The sequence below is a fragment of the Lissotriton helveticus genome, chromosome 1_1 (genome assembly GCF_964261635.1).
Source record: "Lissotriton helveticus chromosome 1_1, aLisHel1.1, whole genome shotgun sequence".
Classification (NCBI taxonomy): Eukaryota; Metazoa; Chordata; class Amphibia; order Caudata; family Salamandridae; genus Lissotriton; species Lissotriton helveticus.
The window spans coordinates 367,205,198-367,224,593 of NC_136057.1; the positions used below are offsets into that span (position 1 = coordinate 367,205,198).

At 47.9% G+C, this 19,396-nt stretch overlaps 1 protein-coding gene across 1 annotated transcript in view; it reads left to right on the forward strand.

Moving 5' to 3' along the window:
- The window catches only part of CACNA2D4 (calcium voltage-gated channel auxiliary subunit alpha2delta 4), a 924,019-nt gene that overhangs the window by 360,410 nt on the left and 544,213 nt on the right, over nucleotides 1–19,396 (forward strand). The gene's annotated exons all lie outside the window — the stretch shown is intronic.

Below are 19,396 nucleotides of genomic sequence, written 5' to 3' on the forward strand. Positions count from 1 at the left end.
AAAGCGGGTAGGAGGGATATTGGGCGGAAGTTGGCCAGGATTTTCGGGTCTGCCGATGGTTTCTTAAGTAGGGGAGACACCATGGCATGTTTCCACATGGCTGGGACCTTTGCTGTGGAGAGGGATAGATTCAAAGTTTGGCAGATAACGGAGAGTTGTGGAGTGTCCAGGAGTCTGAGTACGGAGATTGGGAGGGGGTCAATGGGAGAGCCAGATTTCACTTTCCAGATAGTCCTTTTATAGACAGTACCAACATTTTTCTGGAGTGTGGCATTCTTTTAATACAATTATCACCAACATTCCTCAACGCAAATGCCACATTTACATGAAGAGTACCAACACTTCTCTGGAGGGCTGCCATAGATGTCACGAATAGTATAGTCACTTCTGAGCAGAGGTGACGTATTTTTATTAAACTGTGTCAATACTTCTCAGGAAGGCTACCATACATTTAATAAGACCATCTCTGCAGGGAATCCCTATATTTAAATGAACGGAACAGGCACTTCTGAGCAGAGATGCTGTGTTTTTGCACTTTTCAGTATACTGCTGTGCTTTTTGTGTGGCAGCAGGAACGGTTTCATCAGAGGAGTCACACTTTTCATGGGACAGTAACAGCACACCCAGTGGTTGATCCCATAATGTCTAGAAGAATCAACAGTGCTCAACACTGAAGGGTGTTAAAGGTAGTTGTAAACGTGTAAATTGAGAGCTCAAAGGTGAAGAGGTTTAAAGGTACTTCTCAACATTGAAGGGTTTTATCGTTAGTTCTCAACAGTGAAGGGTCTTAAACGTGGTTGTAAACATGCAAGTACACAGAGAGCTCAACAATGAAGGGTTTTAAAGGGAGGTCTCAAAAGTAAAGGGCTTTATGTTTAAATTTGTTTTTATTGTTGCAACATGAAGCACACAGACCAAACTATGCAGCATGCCATTTCAGTGCTAGAATACATCAATGTCCAACATCCTGGTAACTTTTCATTAAACTCTCCCCACCTCCTCCCAGGAACCCCTTGCCCCCCCACCCCCGGGTGCTCATTCCGTCTCTAATTCCTATCAGAGTCATAACATAGCAGCCTCCCCCATAGAGGAACACCGATTGGGATCCCTCCGGTGGCGCGGTCAGGTTTGAGAAACGACTGCCACATCTCCCGGTATGAATCCTCTTGTTGTGCAAGTGTTAAGGAGAACCTCTCCATCCCCAGAAGATGCCAGATCTGATGTAACCAGTTCTGCTGAGGTGGCACCCTATCCGTCTCCCAGAGAGCCAGAATAGATCGATGTGCTGCCCCCAGTGCCAAGGCAATGTGTCGCCCCCTTCTGGATTTAATTGGAAATGTGAGCGGGTTGAGAAGACCCAGCACAACATAGGAAGGAAATCTGGGGAGCTCAGTGTCAAAATGGGCATCAATATCTGATAAGATCTCGCCCCAGAACTGCTTCAGTTTAGGGCATTCCCATAGTATATGTACCAGCGTCCGTGGGGAATAACAATGTCTCTACCACCTGTCACCTGGTGACTCGCTCCTTCCCCACGAGTTGAGGAGTCGCTCCCACTGTCCCTGCAGACAGCTGGTTTCTCCGCGCTGCTTTGCCATAATTATTGACTCTGTTCATCTCCTGCTGCATAGCTAAGTAGCGCTTTGCCTGTTCTGCGCTGTTTAGCTGCTCAAAGTGTATTTTACATTGGCGCTCTGTGGCTTGTAAAATTGTGCCGCTTTTTAACATTGTGCTTGCTTTGTGCCTCATTTGCGCTCTGTTACATAACTACTGCTTCACCTACGCTCTCAGCGCATTCTCCTGTAGCGCTACGCTGTGCCTCTCCCCTCCGCCTCCATCTTGTTTGTTTTCCTCGTCGTCCTCGTGCACCCGCCCCGCCTCCCAGCTGATACGCCCTCCCACTGTCCTCAAATAGCTCCCTGCCCCTGGTAGCGCCGTGACTCGCTCCTTCCCCACGAGTTGAGGAGTCGCTCCCACTGTCCCTGCAGACAGCTGGTTTCTCCGCGCTGCTTTGCCATAATTATTGACTCTGTTCATCTCCTGCTGCATAGCTAAGTAGCGCTTTGCCTGTTCTGCGCTGTTTAGCTGCTCAAAGTGTATTTTACATTGGCGCTCTGTGGCTTGTAAAATTGTGCCGCTTTTTAACATTGTGCTTGCTTTGTGCCTCATTTGCGCTCTGTTACATAACTACTGCTTCACCTACGCTCTCAGCGCATTCTCCTGTAGCGCTACGCTGTGCCTCTCCCCTCCGCCTCCATCTTGTTTGTTTTCCTCGTCGTCCTCGTGCACCCGCCCCGCCTCCCAGCTGATACGCCCTCGCCCCTCCCCCTCCACTATCCATATATGACAGTTCTTCCCGCGCGCAGCGTTCACGCGCAGCGTCCGCGCCCAACCCGCGCCGAAGGTGCGCCAAAGGTAAGCCCGTCTACGCCCGTCCGCGCCTGGACCGCGCCCAGCGCCAGACCACCTGCCCCTCGCGCTGCCCAGCCCCACCGCATTACCTACGATGCTGCCACCCTCCTAGCCCTTAACCCCGGTCGCGCCCCCAACTGCGTCCAAGCCGCTCCTGGACGCACCCATGGACCGTTCTCCTGCCCCTCCTGCAAATTCATCGGCACCGCCAACATCTCCGCTACGACCACACCACAGATTCCCGACCCCAACCACCTAGAATGCATCCTTCTCAACACCCGCTCGGTCCACAGGCACGCCATCGACCTTTGGAACCTACTAGACACCATCTCTCCTGACGTCGCCTTCCTAACGGAAACATGGATGAACGCTTCCTCCGCCCCTGACATCGCCATTGCCATACCTGATGACTATAAGATCACACGCAAGGACCGCACCGACCATACAGGAGGTGGAATCGCTATCGTCCATAAGAAATCAATCCGCATCTCAACCAACTCTGACGCCAACCTCGCTAACTCCGAACACCTTCACTTCCAGATCCACATCGACCCCAAGACCACACTCAGAGGCACCCTCCTCTACAGACCACCAGGACCCCGCGCAAAATTCAGTGAAGACATCACGGACTTCATCACCCCACACGCGCTCCCCTCCAAAGACTACATCCTTCTGGGAGACCTCAACTTCCACCTGGAAAAGATCAACGACCGCAACACCGCCACCCTCTTAGACAACCTCGCCAACCTCGGACTTAAACAACTGGTCACTTCCCCCACCCACATCGCAGGTCACACACTCGACCCCATCTTCACCTCCAGCAACCATGTCTCCTTCAACCACACTACGGATCTCCTCTGGACTGACCACAGCTGCGTTCACTTCACCTACAACAAACCGAAACCCATCGTCCACCTCCAACCAACTCTTCAAAGAAACTGGAACAAAATCACCACGGAGCAGATCTCCACATCGCTCCTTCAAACCTCCCCAGCCCTCTCTTCTAACGCCAACGAAGCCGCATCTAACCTCACCCTTTGGTTATCCAACACCGCCGACACCTTAGCACCACTGAAAAAACGCCAACACAAACTCGGCATCAAGAAGGCCTCATGGTTCAACGATGACCTCAAGAAGTCCAAGAAACTGTGCCGCTCCCGTGAAAAGGCCTGGAAAAAAGACCCATCCACCAGTAACAAGGACGCCTTCAAAAGCGCCATCCGTACTCACCACCAACTGATCCGAATAGCCAAGAAAACAGCATTCAAAGATCGACTGGACAACAACGCCCACAACAGCAAGGAACTTTTCAACATCGTCAAGGAATTTTCCAACCCCTCGGCCAACTCCAACGACATCACCCCCTCTCAAGCCCTCTGCGACTCCCTAGCCTCTTTTTTCCACAACAAGATTGCTGACATCCACAACAGCTTCGACAACCAACCTGGAAGCCAGCCCACCCTACCATCAGCTGACCATCTGCCCCCCGTTAACACCCTTAACGCCTGGAACCCCATCTCCACTGAGGACACCATCCGCCTGATGAATTCCATCCACTCTGGATCCCCCACAGACCCATGCCCTCACCACATCTTCAACAAAGCAGACTCCGTCATAGCTCCTCACCTCCGAGACGTCATCAACTGTTCCTTCAACTCCGCTACCTTCCCAGAAGATTGGAAACACGCTGAACTCACCGCCCTTCTGAAAAAACCAACAGCAGACCCCACCGAACTCAAAAACTACCGCCCCATCTCGCTTCTTCCATTCCCGGCCAAAGTCATCGAAAAAGCTGTCAACAACCAGCTCGCCGCCTTCCTCGAAGCCAACAATTCACTCGACCCTTCACAATCTGGCTTCCGAGCCAAACACAGTACTGAGACCGCCCTCATCGCAGCAACAGACGACATTCGAACTCTATTGGACAATGGAGACACAGTCGCCCTCATCCTCCTCGACCTCTCTGCAGCCTTCGACACAGTCTGCCACAGCACCCTTTTACAACGCCTCAGAAACATCGGAATCCAAGGAAAGGCACTGGAATGGATAACCTCGTTCCTCACCGGAAGAACCCAGAGAGTCCGCCTCCCACCATTCAAGTCCGAGGCCTCTGAAATCATCTGCGGCGTACCGCAAGGATCCTCACTCAGTCCCACCCTCTTCAACGTATACATGAGCCCCCTCGCGGCCATCGCCCGCCAACACAACCTCAACATCATCTCTTACGCGGATGACACTCAACTGATCCTATCTCTCACCAAGGACCCCAGCACCGCCAAAACTAACCTTCACGAAGGAATGAAAGAAGTCGCCGAATGGATGAAACAAAGCCGACTGAAACTGAATTCAGACAAAACAGAAGTCCTCATCTTAGGTAAATCCCCCTCTGCTTGGGACAACTCCTGGTGGCCGGAAGCCCTCGGAAATGCACCCATCCCGACAGACCACGCACGGAACCTTGGTGTCATCCTGGATTCCTCACTATCAATGAACAGACAAGTCAACGCCGTATCCTCTTCCTGCTTTAACATTCTTCGCATGCTCAGAAAAACATTTCGCTGGATCCCCACCGAAACAAGGAAAATAGTCACCCACGCTCTGGTCACGAGCCGACTGGACTACGGAAACACCCTCTACGCAGGTACCACCGCTAAACTCCAGAAGAAACTACAACGAATCCAAAACGCCTCAGCCAGGCTCATATTAGACATCCCACGCAACGAACACATCTCTGGTCACCTTAAAGATCTCCACTGGCTACCCGTCAATAAGAGGATTACTTTCCGACTGCTCACCCACGCACACAAATCACTCTACGACATCGGACCAGATTGCCTCAACTCTCGACTGTCCTTCTACTCCCCCTCCCGCCAATTTCGCTCCTCCAACCAAGCCTTCGCCACTGTACCTCGCATCAACAAGACCACCATGGGAGGCAGATCCTTCTCTTACCTGGCTGCCAAAACATGGAACTCACTCCCCGCTTACCTTCGCCTCACCCAGAATCACCTAGCGTTCAGAAAGCAGCTTAAAACGTGGATATTTGACAAATAATCCTCCTCCCCTTCCTAAGCGCCTTGAAACCATCTGGGTATGTAGTGCGCTATATAAATCCTATGACTTGACTTGACTTGACTCACTGCGCTATGGGTTCATCTTATGCGGACGGACCGGAGTTAAATACTAATACGTGGCGATTTTCGTCATCGTCTCAATACTGGAGGTGTTAAAGGCTGTATTCCGCGCCAGGTAATAGACATGCTGACACTCACCTGGGGACAGTTGTCTGCCCAACGCCAGCTCCCACAGGAGCTGTGTAGGGAATTTTGACTCGGGCTCGCCATTCGAAGCAGCCCATACAGCTCAGTAATAAGACGCTGATCTGAGACCTTGCTAAGAAGCCACCTCTCAAATCTTGTCAGGTGTCGTTGTGCCGCCCCCCCTCACTACCGGCTGCATCAGCCAGTGCCTTATGTGAGAGGATAAACCCGTCCTGGTCCAAAGCCACTAGCCCAGGCATTAAGGGTGCAAGGTGAGCCACAAGAACTCCTGTGAACAGCTTCGCATCAACATTTAAGAGAGAGATGGGTCAGTAGGACCCACACTGTCTCTTGCCTTTACCAGGGTTCACTATACCTGCTATGGAGGCCTCTGTCATCGAGGGAGGAATAGTGGGCGAGCTTGTGATGGAGTTAAAGACCCTGGTGAGAAGAGAGGGCCAAGGACGTGCAAAAGGCTTTATAAAAGGTTGCAGGGAAGCCGTCCGAGCCAAGCGACTAATGGGGCTTCATTCTTGAGATCACAGAGATTACCTCCTCTATCCTGATCGGACCATCCAGACTTGCTGCCGGTTCATCTTTTAAGGGAGTCACTGTAACTTCTTCTAGATAAGCCAGAATGCCAGAGGGAGGAAGATCCTGTGCAGAGTACAGGTCGCTATAAAAGGAGCTGAATCTCGCTGCTACCTGTTCATCTCCCTCCACCAGAACACCCTCCTCCGTCAGCAAGGCATCTACCACGGTGGCCTGTCACTGCCCCATGAGTTTATTCGCCAGCAGTCTCCTGCATTTATTGCCCCCACATAGAAGGAATGTTTGAGACATAAGATTGCATACGCCGCACTATCCGAATGCAGCCCAGCAAGCTGTTTTCTAGCATTCTCCAGCTGTCTCTACACTCTAGACTCCACTGTTCGGTGGTGTATACGCTCAAGCTCCCGTGCCTGCTGCTGTAGTTGTGTGCGCTTAGCCCTCCTGGCTTTATTATGTGCTGCAGAGATGTCGATAAATTCCCCCCACTTTGATAGTGTCCCAGACCATTGAGATTGGCGTGTCCGAGGTACATTGATCTCATGTAGTCCCCTATTGCTTTTTCTATCTGGCTAACAACTTCCGCCTGCGAAGGAGAGCCTCCCGCAGTCACCAATTGCGAGTAGCAGTATCACTACGTGGGAGAGAGTGGTCCAACAGGACTGCAGAGTGGTCGGACAGTGTGCGGGGCTCTATCTCTACTGAAGTAGTTGCCGCGTGTACATCCAGGGAGCCTAAGAAATGATCGAGTCTGGCATAAGATTTATGTGTGTGGGAGTAGAAGGTGTAATCCCGTGTTGTTGGGTGTCTGTCATGCCAGAGATCCCGTAGACCAATCTCCTGCAACCAGAGGGCCCCCCTATGGTGATGACTCCCGCAGCTCCCTGCCTCTGTGTCCGGCATCCAACTTGTTGAATCCCCAAGGACCACCCATCGATCCTGTGTTGACATAATGTCTGCAACCACTCTGTAAAAACTGTTCCTGACCCTCGTTGGGAGCATACACTGAGCCTGTGATCAGGAAGTGCGGTCCAAAATGAACTTGATACCCCAACAGGCGACCTTTAATTTCAGCTATTTTCATCCCCACCTTCCCTCAGAAAGAGCGTGAGAAAAGCAGCGCTGCTCCAGCCGCCTAATGAGTTAAAGAAGAGAAGATTTGCTGGGGTTAAGCTCTACATTTAAGTCTGTGCTAGTCAGTAGCCTGAAGATGTGTCTCTTACAATAAGCAAGTGTTGGCTTGAGAGTGTTCCAAGTAAGAGAGGATTGCCCGCCTCTTAACCGGATTGTTAAGCCCTTTAACATTGAGGGTCAAAACCTTCAGACCCTTCCCAATCGATGCCATAAAAGACAGTGCTCACCCAGCCCACCAACTCCCAGCTCCTCGGACCCTCCATCACCAATCCGACCACAGTGATGCCCCTTCTGCATGAACATCAAGTATAACCCAGTGACCCTCAGAACCTGGATGTCTAGAGTATATGCTAATGTTGGTTCTGTTGGGTACAGAAATTACTCTAATTTGTCCTACATATTTTTGCATGAAGAAAGGAGAATACCCCAATTTGAATTAATCAAAATGTCATATATTATTAGCTTAATCACTTTTTTCTTTTTAAATGTTTTTCTAGTTTTAACTTAGTAAGGCTGACACAAGCAAACAAAGATTATTGAAAAAACAATACGAAACTTTACACTGCAAATAGCATCATTTGACAGGCAAACAGGCAGGAAAGATTTAAAAAGAAAACCCCACAGAATTCAAAAGAAAAAAAAAATAAACCTTTGACTCCCTTGTACTCATCAGCATGTTATCATAAGATTAGCTAATAGGTGATAATGTGCTTTAAGTAAATAAGCTATATAGTGCTGTACAAAAGGTATCTAAAATGTTCTATATGAACAGCTACTTCCCGACTTCGTGATGAGCACCCAAAAACAATCCTCACAACAAAAACAGTGAACAACCATTGTCCCTGGAAAGAGGAATGGGCAGAAAAATACAACCCCAGTCCAGCGGAAAAAAAACAGTAATGGACTGTGGCCATCTCTTCCAATTCTTACTCAGCCGTCCAGCCCCCAACCACACCGCATCCCCACGCACCAGCCCCAAAAATCAATCGGCTTGTCCTCAGACGGGATCCTTGGCTGCAGTGTCCTGTGAGAACTTTTCAACCAGAGCCTTCCTCTCCAATGTGATGACCGCAGAGTTCGGTCTGACCCCTCTCCGTCCAGCAGGGACCCGCCTCCACGTCTGGTGGCTATCTGCTCTGCGACCTCTCTTCTCCGTTCCGGATCTCTGCACCTCAGTCTGCAGTAGTTTGCAGTCCTCTACCAAGGAGCAAAATTGATAGATTTGATCCTGCCAGCGGAATATCAATCTGAACGGGTGGCCCCAAGATTAGGGGATCTTCTTATCCCTCAGAAAAGCAGTAACGGGTGTAATTCCCATTGCTTCTGAAGAGTAGAGGTCGCAAGGTCCTGAAACAAATGCAGGGTATGCCCATAGAACTTAACAGGCGGCAATGCTCTGGCCACCCTGAGGATCCGATCTTTCAAAAAGAAGCTGTGCACACAAGTCAGAATGTTCACAGTCCACAACGCTCCAGCATTCCAGCGGTCCACCCTGTGGGTCCTGTCCAGGCGGATCTTAGATGCCGTCATGTCCCCTAATATCTGGGCAAACATTGCAGCCATGTAGGCTTCAACATCGTCTTCCTCTGCCTCCCGAGGCCTGGAGCGGTTTTCGAGGTCTTCCGCATGAGCCTGCAGATCCTGTTGCTGATCTGTGAGACGAATGATCTCTTGCTGCAGTTACTCTATTTCCTTGTCTCAGGAGGTCTCATGGCCCTCCAGGGCATCCACTCTATCACCAATGTCCGTCTCCTCTTTCCTCATTGCCTGCAATTCACGAGTTAGGTCTCTCTTGACTGTCAGCAGGTCGTCTCTCAAGGATGAGAACAAGGTCTCCAAATAGGAGCGTGTCCGGGGCCTTCAACTCATCCCCAGACGGCGAGGCAGCTCTGCCAGCTGCCCTCTGTGACTCTCCCTCCTAAGGGCACTCTGTAGTCTCTCTCTGCCTCTGGGCCCACAGCCGGTCATCTCCTTCTGCTAGGACTCCACTCTCCGATGCAACTTGTACATGAGCTGCTTAGCCCAGCTGACCAAGCAGCACACACTTCCCGCTGGCCCAATCTCCCACGTCAGAGGCCTCAGTTGATTCTGGGGTTCCATCCCTGCATGCCCACCAGGATCTACTTGAGGAGGTCCCCAACCAGCCCTCCTAGGCTGCCACGCTTCACTACCTCTCTCAGGGACCGTCTAGAGCCAACGCCAACGTCTCGGGTGTACTGCACAGCACCTCTGGTCTGCACCAGCAGCCGCAAAGCCCCGCTCCAACCTCCTCTCCACTCTGCAGACCCCTTCCTCCCGGGACAGCCACTGCAACTGCGGCAGGCCGCCCAGGTCTCTGCTCCACGCCGGGCCTCCTCTCACCAAGGGTTGGTCACTCCCCTCGATCCTCACCGCCTCAGCTCGCTTCATCTCACCCGCAGATGTGGGCGGAAGCCACCTCCACCTTCTGGGCAACAGGAGACCAGCCTCCGCCCGCTCCAGCCACAAGCTTCTCAAGGGAACAGAGTCCAATCGGCTCTGATGTTCTGCCAGCCACAGCCCTGTAGGGCGTGCCACCGGGCGGTGACGTGGGGCAGGGGTTTGTAAAATGCGGGAAACTGGCGATTTTAGGTAAGTACCGAAAAAAAAATATACGAATTTTGTTGCGCGGACTGCATCGCCAAATGTGATGCAGCGCGCACATCACATTTGCCCAGAGTCCTAAAACCACCAACACCATGTCAGAAAAAAGGCTAGGAGGAAGGCAAAAATTGCAGGGCTGACCCTGCAAAAAGGGCCAAGTCCAACAGTTACATTAGTCAATTAATCACCTTAATACACTCATGTATAAATCCTTAACATTACAGTAAGTACACACTATGAATTTGATTAAATATAACATACACATTAATGAAGTTAAGCCACATGTTATATATAAATGTTGAATATGATTACATAGATGTATATACATGACATAAATAGGGTGGAGCTTAAATTAAGCTCCTCCAGTCACATGACTAAGTTTAGCTGGAAGTGGTCTTTGTTTGCTGCTTCCAGAGAGTGAGACAAAGGGAAGATAGGTGTTGGCAGGATGGGCCACTCTGCGGTAACGAGGCGGAGGAGCTGTCACCTACCACACCAAACTTGCACATCATCTGCCTGAGCATCTGCCTGAGAATTCTCACTAAGGGTTTAATACTAGTCCATTGTGACTCCAGACAAGCTGGGGTCAGGAAAGGGAGGAAGAGGAAGCCTGACACCTCAGGGAAGTCGATACCTCTATAAGCTTCCTCCACTTCTACGTGTACACCAGGTATAAATAATGGGCCTCAGACCCCAAATCATCAGTACACTCCAGGACAGGTGAATTCTGCCAGGAAGAAGGGCTGCTGTGCTCTTGAAAGGACTGCCACCCTTCTGGACTACTGCGCTGGCTTGCTGCCCTCTTACACTATCACACTATATTTACAGAGGGAAAGTGTCCAAAGCCCTATGGCCACTACAAGAGAATCAGCAAAGCCCAGGAGGTAAAATCAAAAGTTTTAGGGAAATATTACTTCAAGAGTATCAGGTCTAACCAAAGTCAATGTAAGTTTCATCTTTTCCAACTCTAACTCAAATCCCTATCAGCTGTAGTAAGTGATGTAGAAGGAATTATCTCATGTAAAGGGTAGAAGAACTAGGTGTAATAATTGGTTGTCCCTCACAGCTCTAGTTCTTTGCTGAACGGTAGCATCTTCAGCCACACTCTTCCTGTATTCCACATGTTCTTTAATCCTCGCATACTTAGCAGGATAATTGTTGTAAGTCGATTAGGTAGGCAGCAGGACACATCTTCAAGTTATTAAGATAGATTTATTAAGATACACAGCAGAACAGTAAACCTCACAGCTGACCAGACCATCAACTGCCAAGGGTGGAACCTTCACATGCAAGATAGAACATTCTTGGGTACTATGGGAGGTTGGGAAGATAGGAACACAAAGAAAGGACTACTGACACCAAGTACCCATATTGATGAAATACAAATATACAACAATGTTCTTCTCCCATCACTTTTCCCTTCTCCATAAAGAAGGTGGAACATCTATGTACAAAATGATTTTGTAAAGCAGTCAGGATACATAATGAGAAAAATAGGCTAATTGTGAGAAAGTGAATTATTATTTGGGGTAGATGGTAATCCTCATCAGGTAATAATCTCCCTATTCATGTTAGGTCCCAAAAAAGGTTTCATTAATTGAAACCTGGGTTCAACTCCTGGTAGCTGTGGCATAGAGTAGACAGGCTTAACTTAACAAAATATGTAAAATCTTCAGAAGTCTCAAAACAGTTAAAAAGAGACCAAACAATACAAATCCAGCAAAGGGAACCAGAGATATGAATGTTTAAAGTTTGAATTAAATTTTAGCCCCAAAAAGCGCAAAGCACCAATCGCTGGCAACTGGTGGCACTAACATCAAAAGTTAAGGCATATCATGATGGAACGCGGTCGGATAGGAAGCACAGGCAAATCCTGGCCTAAATGTTACCTTTAGGCTTGGACATTTTCAAAAAGAGAAGGTTGTTATCGATGAGTCCTCAGCAATTCAAGCTGCAGGCTGCATACGAAGTGGGGCTCAATGACAGCAAGTTGCTGAAGAGTGGGGTCTCAGGGCAGTCATCAACCAAGGTGAGAAAACTCTGAGAGGTTAAAGTCCGAAGTTCATGCCCAGGATGGCCCTGACATTGATCGGTTTTGGCTTGGCATTGTTCTCAGTGAGAAAGCTGTCAAAGTAGAGACCTAGCCAGAGAGCAGTATCCCTTAAAAATATGAAATCCCTCACCCACCAGAGGTGGCATGCTTCATCATTGGGATTCTCCTCACACTGTGATGTCTAGCCACGGCACGAGCTACAACCCCTTCTTTGAGAGGGAGGAGCTCAGGGATGTTTTTGCATGGAGGAAGGTATACTAAATACTACAGTGATGAGCGCAAGGTGGTGGGGATAGTAGCGCAAATGAAAAAAGTGAAGACAAAACTAGCTCCACCGTACGCAATATCCCTTTATTTGTGTGTTCCTGGGCCAGGATTAAAAACAGGGCACTAGCGGGGAAAAACATATACCTGCAGTTAGTGTCAAAATATGGTCGACATGTTTCAGTCTAGTCATCCTGGTCAAGTGGAGGAGTGTGGCTCAATGGTTAGAGCGGCAGACCCTGATGCAGAGTTCTGGCCTGGGACCAGGGTTCAATTCCCGCCTCGGCGGGTCTTGGGCTCAATTTCCTCGGACCTGACAATTCTCGCCTCGGTGCCTATTCTAATCATGGGCCCCACGCTGCAACTCTGGGCAATAGCTTACTTAACCTCCACACTGGCCCCAACAGCGCTAGGATGCCTGGCTTCACCCTGGGGGTGCCCAGGAGTGGACACTTCATAGGGAAAACCAGGAAGGGTTCCACAGCGGTATGAGTAATAGCGCCAGGAAACCGCTTGGTGGCAGTGCGCTCTACAAATACTTTGACATTTACATTTACATTTACATCCTCATGTAGAGGTGTAGCGCTTTCTTCAGGACCAACTTGTTAGTGCTGCTGCTCAATGTGTATAATTCAAAAAGATTTTTGGGTGTAGAAAAAGATATATCAAATATACAAACCAATCCAGTGATCCTGTAAGTTTGTCTTAGTTTGGTGGATTTACTGGTGGATCCTCCTAATGTTGGTGAAGCAGCCCCACCTCAACCTAGCATATGGCTCAGGTAGACTCACAGTCCATGTCAGAAGAAGCCTCCTCCCGCTGTGGCTAAAATGGGTTGTCAGACTTACTCCGACAAGGACGGTGAGCCTTCCTCAGCCAAATGCCAGGTTGAGGTGGGCCTTCTTCACTAACATCAACGGGAACCACCGCTGAATTTATTCACATTGAGCAGCAGCACTAACAAGTTGATCCTGAAGAAATCTGTGTACCGTGTAGCTAGTTTTATCTTCACTTTTTTCACTTCCCAATGATGAAGCATGCCAACTCTGGTGGGTGAGGGATTCTGTCCTTTTAAAGGGATACCCCTCTGCGACTAGGTCTCTGCTTTTGCAGTAGCTTTTGTTTTTTAGACCCAAGGGGTTCTTAATTGTGATACATGGGGAAGCTAGCCCTTGTGGGCCTTATAATCTCCTCGGACCTCCCTTCCCTTCATTGTGATAAATGATTGTTCTCGGTGAACCTCCTATGTTTGACTTGGAAGCTTTTCTGGTAGGCAGATTTTCTTCAGCGGGGCAAGCCAGCTAGTGGTTCCAACCGGCGATTTGACGTTGATGACTTTGACTCAACTGAGGTCTCAGTCTCCCACTGTTTCTTCTGAGAAAAAGTTGGTAAAAGATTTGTAAGTCACAGCTTTTTTAGTTTAGGCTCGAGGAGTACACTTCAACACTAGTAAAGAGTTGGAGAACCTCAGGAATAGCACTTGGGGTCAGGACTAGCTCTACCAGAAGTCACCAGCAGGGTGTAGGGCAGGTCCTGTTGAAACTGGTCAGCTGGAATCCTCAGGAAACTGTGCTTTATGTAGCTTTTGTTTCCCTACAGCTCAACTGGTGGTCAGCCAACTGACCCGTGATGCTCACTTCTCAGTCTTCGGTACAAGTATGAGCATGTCCAGCCCTAGAAGTTCTCCTCACTGGTCACAACAGAAAGCACAGTCCTTCTTCTGTCTTCCACTGGGTCAGAGGCATTCTGAAGAAGGTACTGGGTGGGCCACATTTATGCCCAATGCCAGTCCATAGATGGGCTAAATTCTCTGCCATTCCATAACCAATAGGATAAATATTCCCAGGGTGACAAAACACACTTTTGCAGCACTTCCTGTTTTATTAAAAACTATCCAACAGTGCCCATTTCTATCTAAAACCAACATGACAGAAAATTGTTTCACCTTTACAGAGCTCTCTGTGCCCACCAAGAGGTTTGGCTATAATAGGCAAGACCTCCCTTGTGGTCCCTCTAAGCAGTTCTGTCATTTCTTCCCCCTTGCACTGAGTTTGGAGACAAGGTGGCTGTGAAGACAAAATGGGAGGCAGGCCTAGGTGTGAGCTACATCTGCCAGTGACTGGGTAGGCATACTTCGAAGCTCAGGAAGGGGCTAGCAGCCCCCAGTTCATCCTGCTCAGGGAGCTAAAACATCTCATCTCACCACACCCAAGCCCTTTTTCTACTTTCTGATAACAATACACAGCTCATGACAGGGAAGCCATCAACAGCCAGGTGACACTGAACAATGGCGAAAGGCACATCTGGCTTAGGCAGGAAAAGGATAACTTTCTAAGAGTGTCATTTTCAAAACAGTAATGTAAAATCCAACTTGACCACTGAGTTGGATTTTCAATTACTATTGAAATGAGCCCATGATACTTTGTCTAGCTACTCCCAAACTGAAGTTAAGTATTATAAGATTTTATAATGTAGCTCGTTTTTTCCTATGGGAGAGCCAGCCCTGCCACAGTGAAAAATGACTTTGGAGCATTTCACTGCCAGGACTTGTAAAATATAAGTAGTTGTCTTACTTTTTAAATACTATGCACTCAGCCCGATAGGCATGTAGGGCCTACCTTAGGGGTGACTGGTAAATATTAAAAAGGAAGGTTTAGGCCTGGGAAAAAATGTTTATTTTGCAAGGTAGAATGACAGTTTTAAAACTGTACACCCAGGCTGCAGGGACAAACCTGGAGACATGCTTTGCATTGTCACATTGTACTTGAACAGCTGGTACCGTTTGGTTATGCGCCTTGACGCCCATTGGGCTTAGTTGCGCCATAGAAATTGCTTTTAATAATAATAATAATACTTTAGTAGTGGCATAATAGGTGCTGCAGGTCATGGGTACACTTTTGTACCATATACTAGAGACTCTAAACAGATGGCTGAAATGTGTTCCTTCTTTTACCTTTGAGAAGTCTAGGACCTCTCCTTCCCCAGCAATTGTGGCAAGATCCGCCATGGAGGTTTCTGCCACCTAGATTGAGATTCAGACGATTTACTGTTCCATTGTAATGTTTGTTTCTCTGGGAATATTTATCTCTCACTTTGACTATAGTAGAGAAGGTACCTAAAATATACTGTGAAGTTGGTTTTCCACAAGCTGTTTCCACCAAAATCTGGAGTTGTTCTTTTCTGATAGAAATTAACTGGTATCTAGTACTATTATGCGCATGTCTTTTAATTGCACAGAGGTCCAACACAGCCATTACTCTTCCCTACTTTGATAGCATTAGGAGAGGAATGACAAAGGTAATGTTCCAACTACTTTGTATATAGACGCAGTGATGGTCTGTCTCTGCCAGAAACCATGGTGCCGCCCTTCACTTATTGGTACAAGTAAAAAACGTTTAGTGTCTTCTTTAAAGGGTCCCAATTGGAGGCACAAAGCCACAAGGGCAAATAAAAGTATTGATTGAAGATGAAGATTAATGCAAAAGGTGATGACCTTGTCAAAAAAATAAGGGAATAAATGCATTGAAATGTACCCTTCACTTGGTAATGCCTCTTTCATGCATGACACAAACAGGAACAGACATTACAGTGATTCAACTGTATCTGGGATTGGCCAGCTCAAGCAGTAGTCCCTGAAAAGACCACCATCTTGGAAAGGGCATTTCCAAGAAAAAAAGCTTAACTGCGCCCTCCTTCGTTTCCACACACACCGTCGATGAGGCAGATGAAGAAGAATTCATTTGATCTCTTTTGTTCAGTGCTGAACTGTGCAGTTTTGTGGTTGCTGTTCCCCCTCAGTGCTCGTCGCTGAGCGACCCTCTCGGTGAGTGCAAACACACCAGCACGCCTGGCCATGCACTGAGTGCCGAGTGCTGCAAAGCGGTGTTGAGCGTCACAGTAAGCGCACTTTTCTCCCCCCTCATGCTTGTCACCTCAGGTGATCTCCCAACACAAATGTTACACTTTGCTGCACTTTTCATGACACTCTCTTCCTTGTGGCATTACTTTCATCTTTCAGGCAACATTTCTGCTCCCAGACAGATACTTCTGCCCCAGCTTACAATGACCTCTTACTCATTCTCCATAGAGGTGTTAATCATTGCATGACTTGTGAGGGAGAACCTGGTTAAGCCAGCAAAAGAAATGGGCCTTCTTCAGGGACTCATCCTCAAGCAGTTGCCAGTCACTGGCCTCCTCTAAGTTCATTCTGCTGGATTCAGTCTGGAAGACTTTAATGTGAGAATGACCAGATCCTGATATAACTGCCATCCAATACTTTATGTCACTTATGCCGCATTTATATGCATTAGGGGGATATGATAGGGTCCTTGTAAGTCTTGCTGCTAAAACTACCAGGCCTCTGGAAGTGGTCACCTGCGGTGGAAAGGCATGAAGGTGCCTTGGAGTGCATTGTTTTGCAGGATCCTTCCTAGCTATTAGAGCCTGTGCATATGAGGAATGGGATTCTTAATTGATCCTGTTGGACTGAGAGACCCTGGAGACGCCTTCTCAGACATTCTTGCAGTCGAAGAACAACAGATTCAGCTTCTATGCGGCATCTCGTAGGATGGCAGAAGGTATTAGCACGAGCAGGAGAAGCAGCCTTAATAGACAAACACAGGATTTGGATCTGGCACATTGATGCCGCTAAAACCAAATGCATTTTTCAGCGTTCAAGTTATTCAGATCTGCATTATAAGGGACTGAGAAAAAACTCTTGAGCTTTCCGAGGAGAAGTGCAGCAACCATTGCACAAACCCCAGATTTGGCAGCAAACCCCAGTTTTGATCCAGGCCCTTGGACAACTAGGTCTGTCTCGGTCTCCAGACTAAGTAGTCCAGAGGGAAAGCCAAGCACCAGCTCCTACTATCAAGGCTCAGTCCAGAGAGGGGTTGGCCTATCGGGGGACAAATTTAGTCATTCCTGCCACAATGGGAAAAAATAATTTGGACATCTGTATGATTTGTGTGGTGAATGATGGTTACTGGATACATTTGAGGATCTCTGTCTGGACTTTTTTTTATTTTTTATTTATTAAGCTTTTATACAAACAATCTTGAAACACAGTATTACATCATAACAAAGGCAAGTTGTGCACAAGGTGATCAGTTGGTTAAAAGAAAACATAGTACATACAGATCAGCTGCAAATGTGTATGTCGCATTGATTGCATACCCATGTACTGCACTGATTCTCGTTACACGGTCCCCCCTATCTTCGCAGAAGCGATGTATTGGAAACAGAGGGTCAGGAACCACCTGGCTCCGCGTACTGTGCGGCAGGAAAGGGTTAACACAAGTTAAGCTAAATAGCAGGAGTAGGATCATTGCATTCTCATCTCTGTCTGGAGTTAGATACTATTGTAACATTGAAAGATTCACTGGAACTTCACACTTAACCCAAGAGGATTATGAATCTGCAGCATAAACAAGCAATTGCTCCTGACATCAGGAGCAAGTGGGACGCGTAGTTCTATTCAATCTTGATCCTTACCGAAAATCTCAGTTTTCGGCTCGTCCTAGGAGGAGAACATAGTGGTTAAGAGCAAAACGTTGAAGATATCCATCTCTAGCGAGACGATTGACGGACCTGTGCACCATCACAAAGGCAGCAGCACAACCGATGGAACCTATTTGCTCGCTGACAAACTAGAAGGCATCCTCTCAGCAATCCAGCTGCTGGGATGCATTGAGCATCATTTCTTCCTTCACTCAGGATGCAGAATATCAGAAACTGTCCACAATTATTGGTGTCGGAGTCACAAGCAACAAGAAGACTACAAGAGGTCATGATAGCACTGGTGTTGTCATAGGCACGTGTGCACATAAAACCTCTGATGTACATCTTTGGAATCCCTCATCTCAGGATCCCAATATTGAAGTCCATCTCAAGTCCACTCCAGAGGTGACGAAAAAGAGAGCAGCTTCTGAAAGGTATGTCCAGTGCCCCTGAAGCTCTTCAGGTAATGACATTTGATTATTGCTGACAGTAGCAAGGGCTAAGAGGCACAGCCCAGCATGATTACATCCTCATTCATGGTGTGAATTTATAAAATTATAAAGTTATTGCAACAATTTGTAGCCTTACGGCTAGAGCAGTCGACCTCGAAGCTGGGGTACCGGGTTCGAGTCTCGACATTGACGTTCAACATCCGGAGCGGTCGACCTCGAAGCTGGGGAACCGGGTTCGAGTCTCGGCAGCGACGCTCAACCTCTTGTGATTCTGGGCAAATCACTTAATCTCCCCGTGCCTAACAAAAATGAATGTGTCCCTCTGTAACAAAACTGGTGCTCATGTAAAGCGCTCTGATACCTGATATCTTCGAGTCTAGTTTGTGCTATATAAAACTCTGAAAAAAACTAGTTTAAAAACAAATCAACACTGTGGAGAAATACGTGTTTCGGCTCACTTCAGTGCATTTGTACAAACAAATAGCGCTCAGTGGGGAGCTTCACAGGCACTATCGCCCCTATTTAAAATGACCATATTTGCTCAATCAAGCTGTGTGCTTGCCAGCACCAGAACTTTAGGATATGTAAAGTGCAATATTAACTCATCCGTTCCACGCGTTGATTTTTAAAGCTGATGTTTTCTCTGTAGTCTGATGTAGCATATTTAATTATTTATTTATTTATTAAGCTTATAGAGCGCGACAGCTACCCGCAAGGGTATCCCGGCGCTAAAAAAGACTGTGAGCCAAAAAAAGGCAAAGGGATACTGACAAGCTGAGGGATTATTGGTTGAAGAGCCAGGTCTTAATAGCTCTATGGAAACGGACATAGCTGGTCTCTGAGCGGATGTTAAGGGGAAGTGAATTCCAATGTCTAGGGCCTAAAAAGGAGAAGGACCTGCCGCCCATTCTTGCAAGTCTGTATTTGGACACACAAAAGAAGCCTTGTGATGAGGAACGGAGACAGCGTGCAGGTATGTAGGTTTTACCATAGTTTGAATATTCACAATTATTCAACTAAGAAGGTACACCAGTGTTTTTTTCCTGAACATGTGGTATGTCTGGCGGTGGCATAGTTTCCTAGCACTCACTGAAGGACCAACCTGACAGTTCTTTTCAATCATACCTATGGTTGTATGTCAGAATATCATA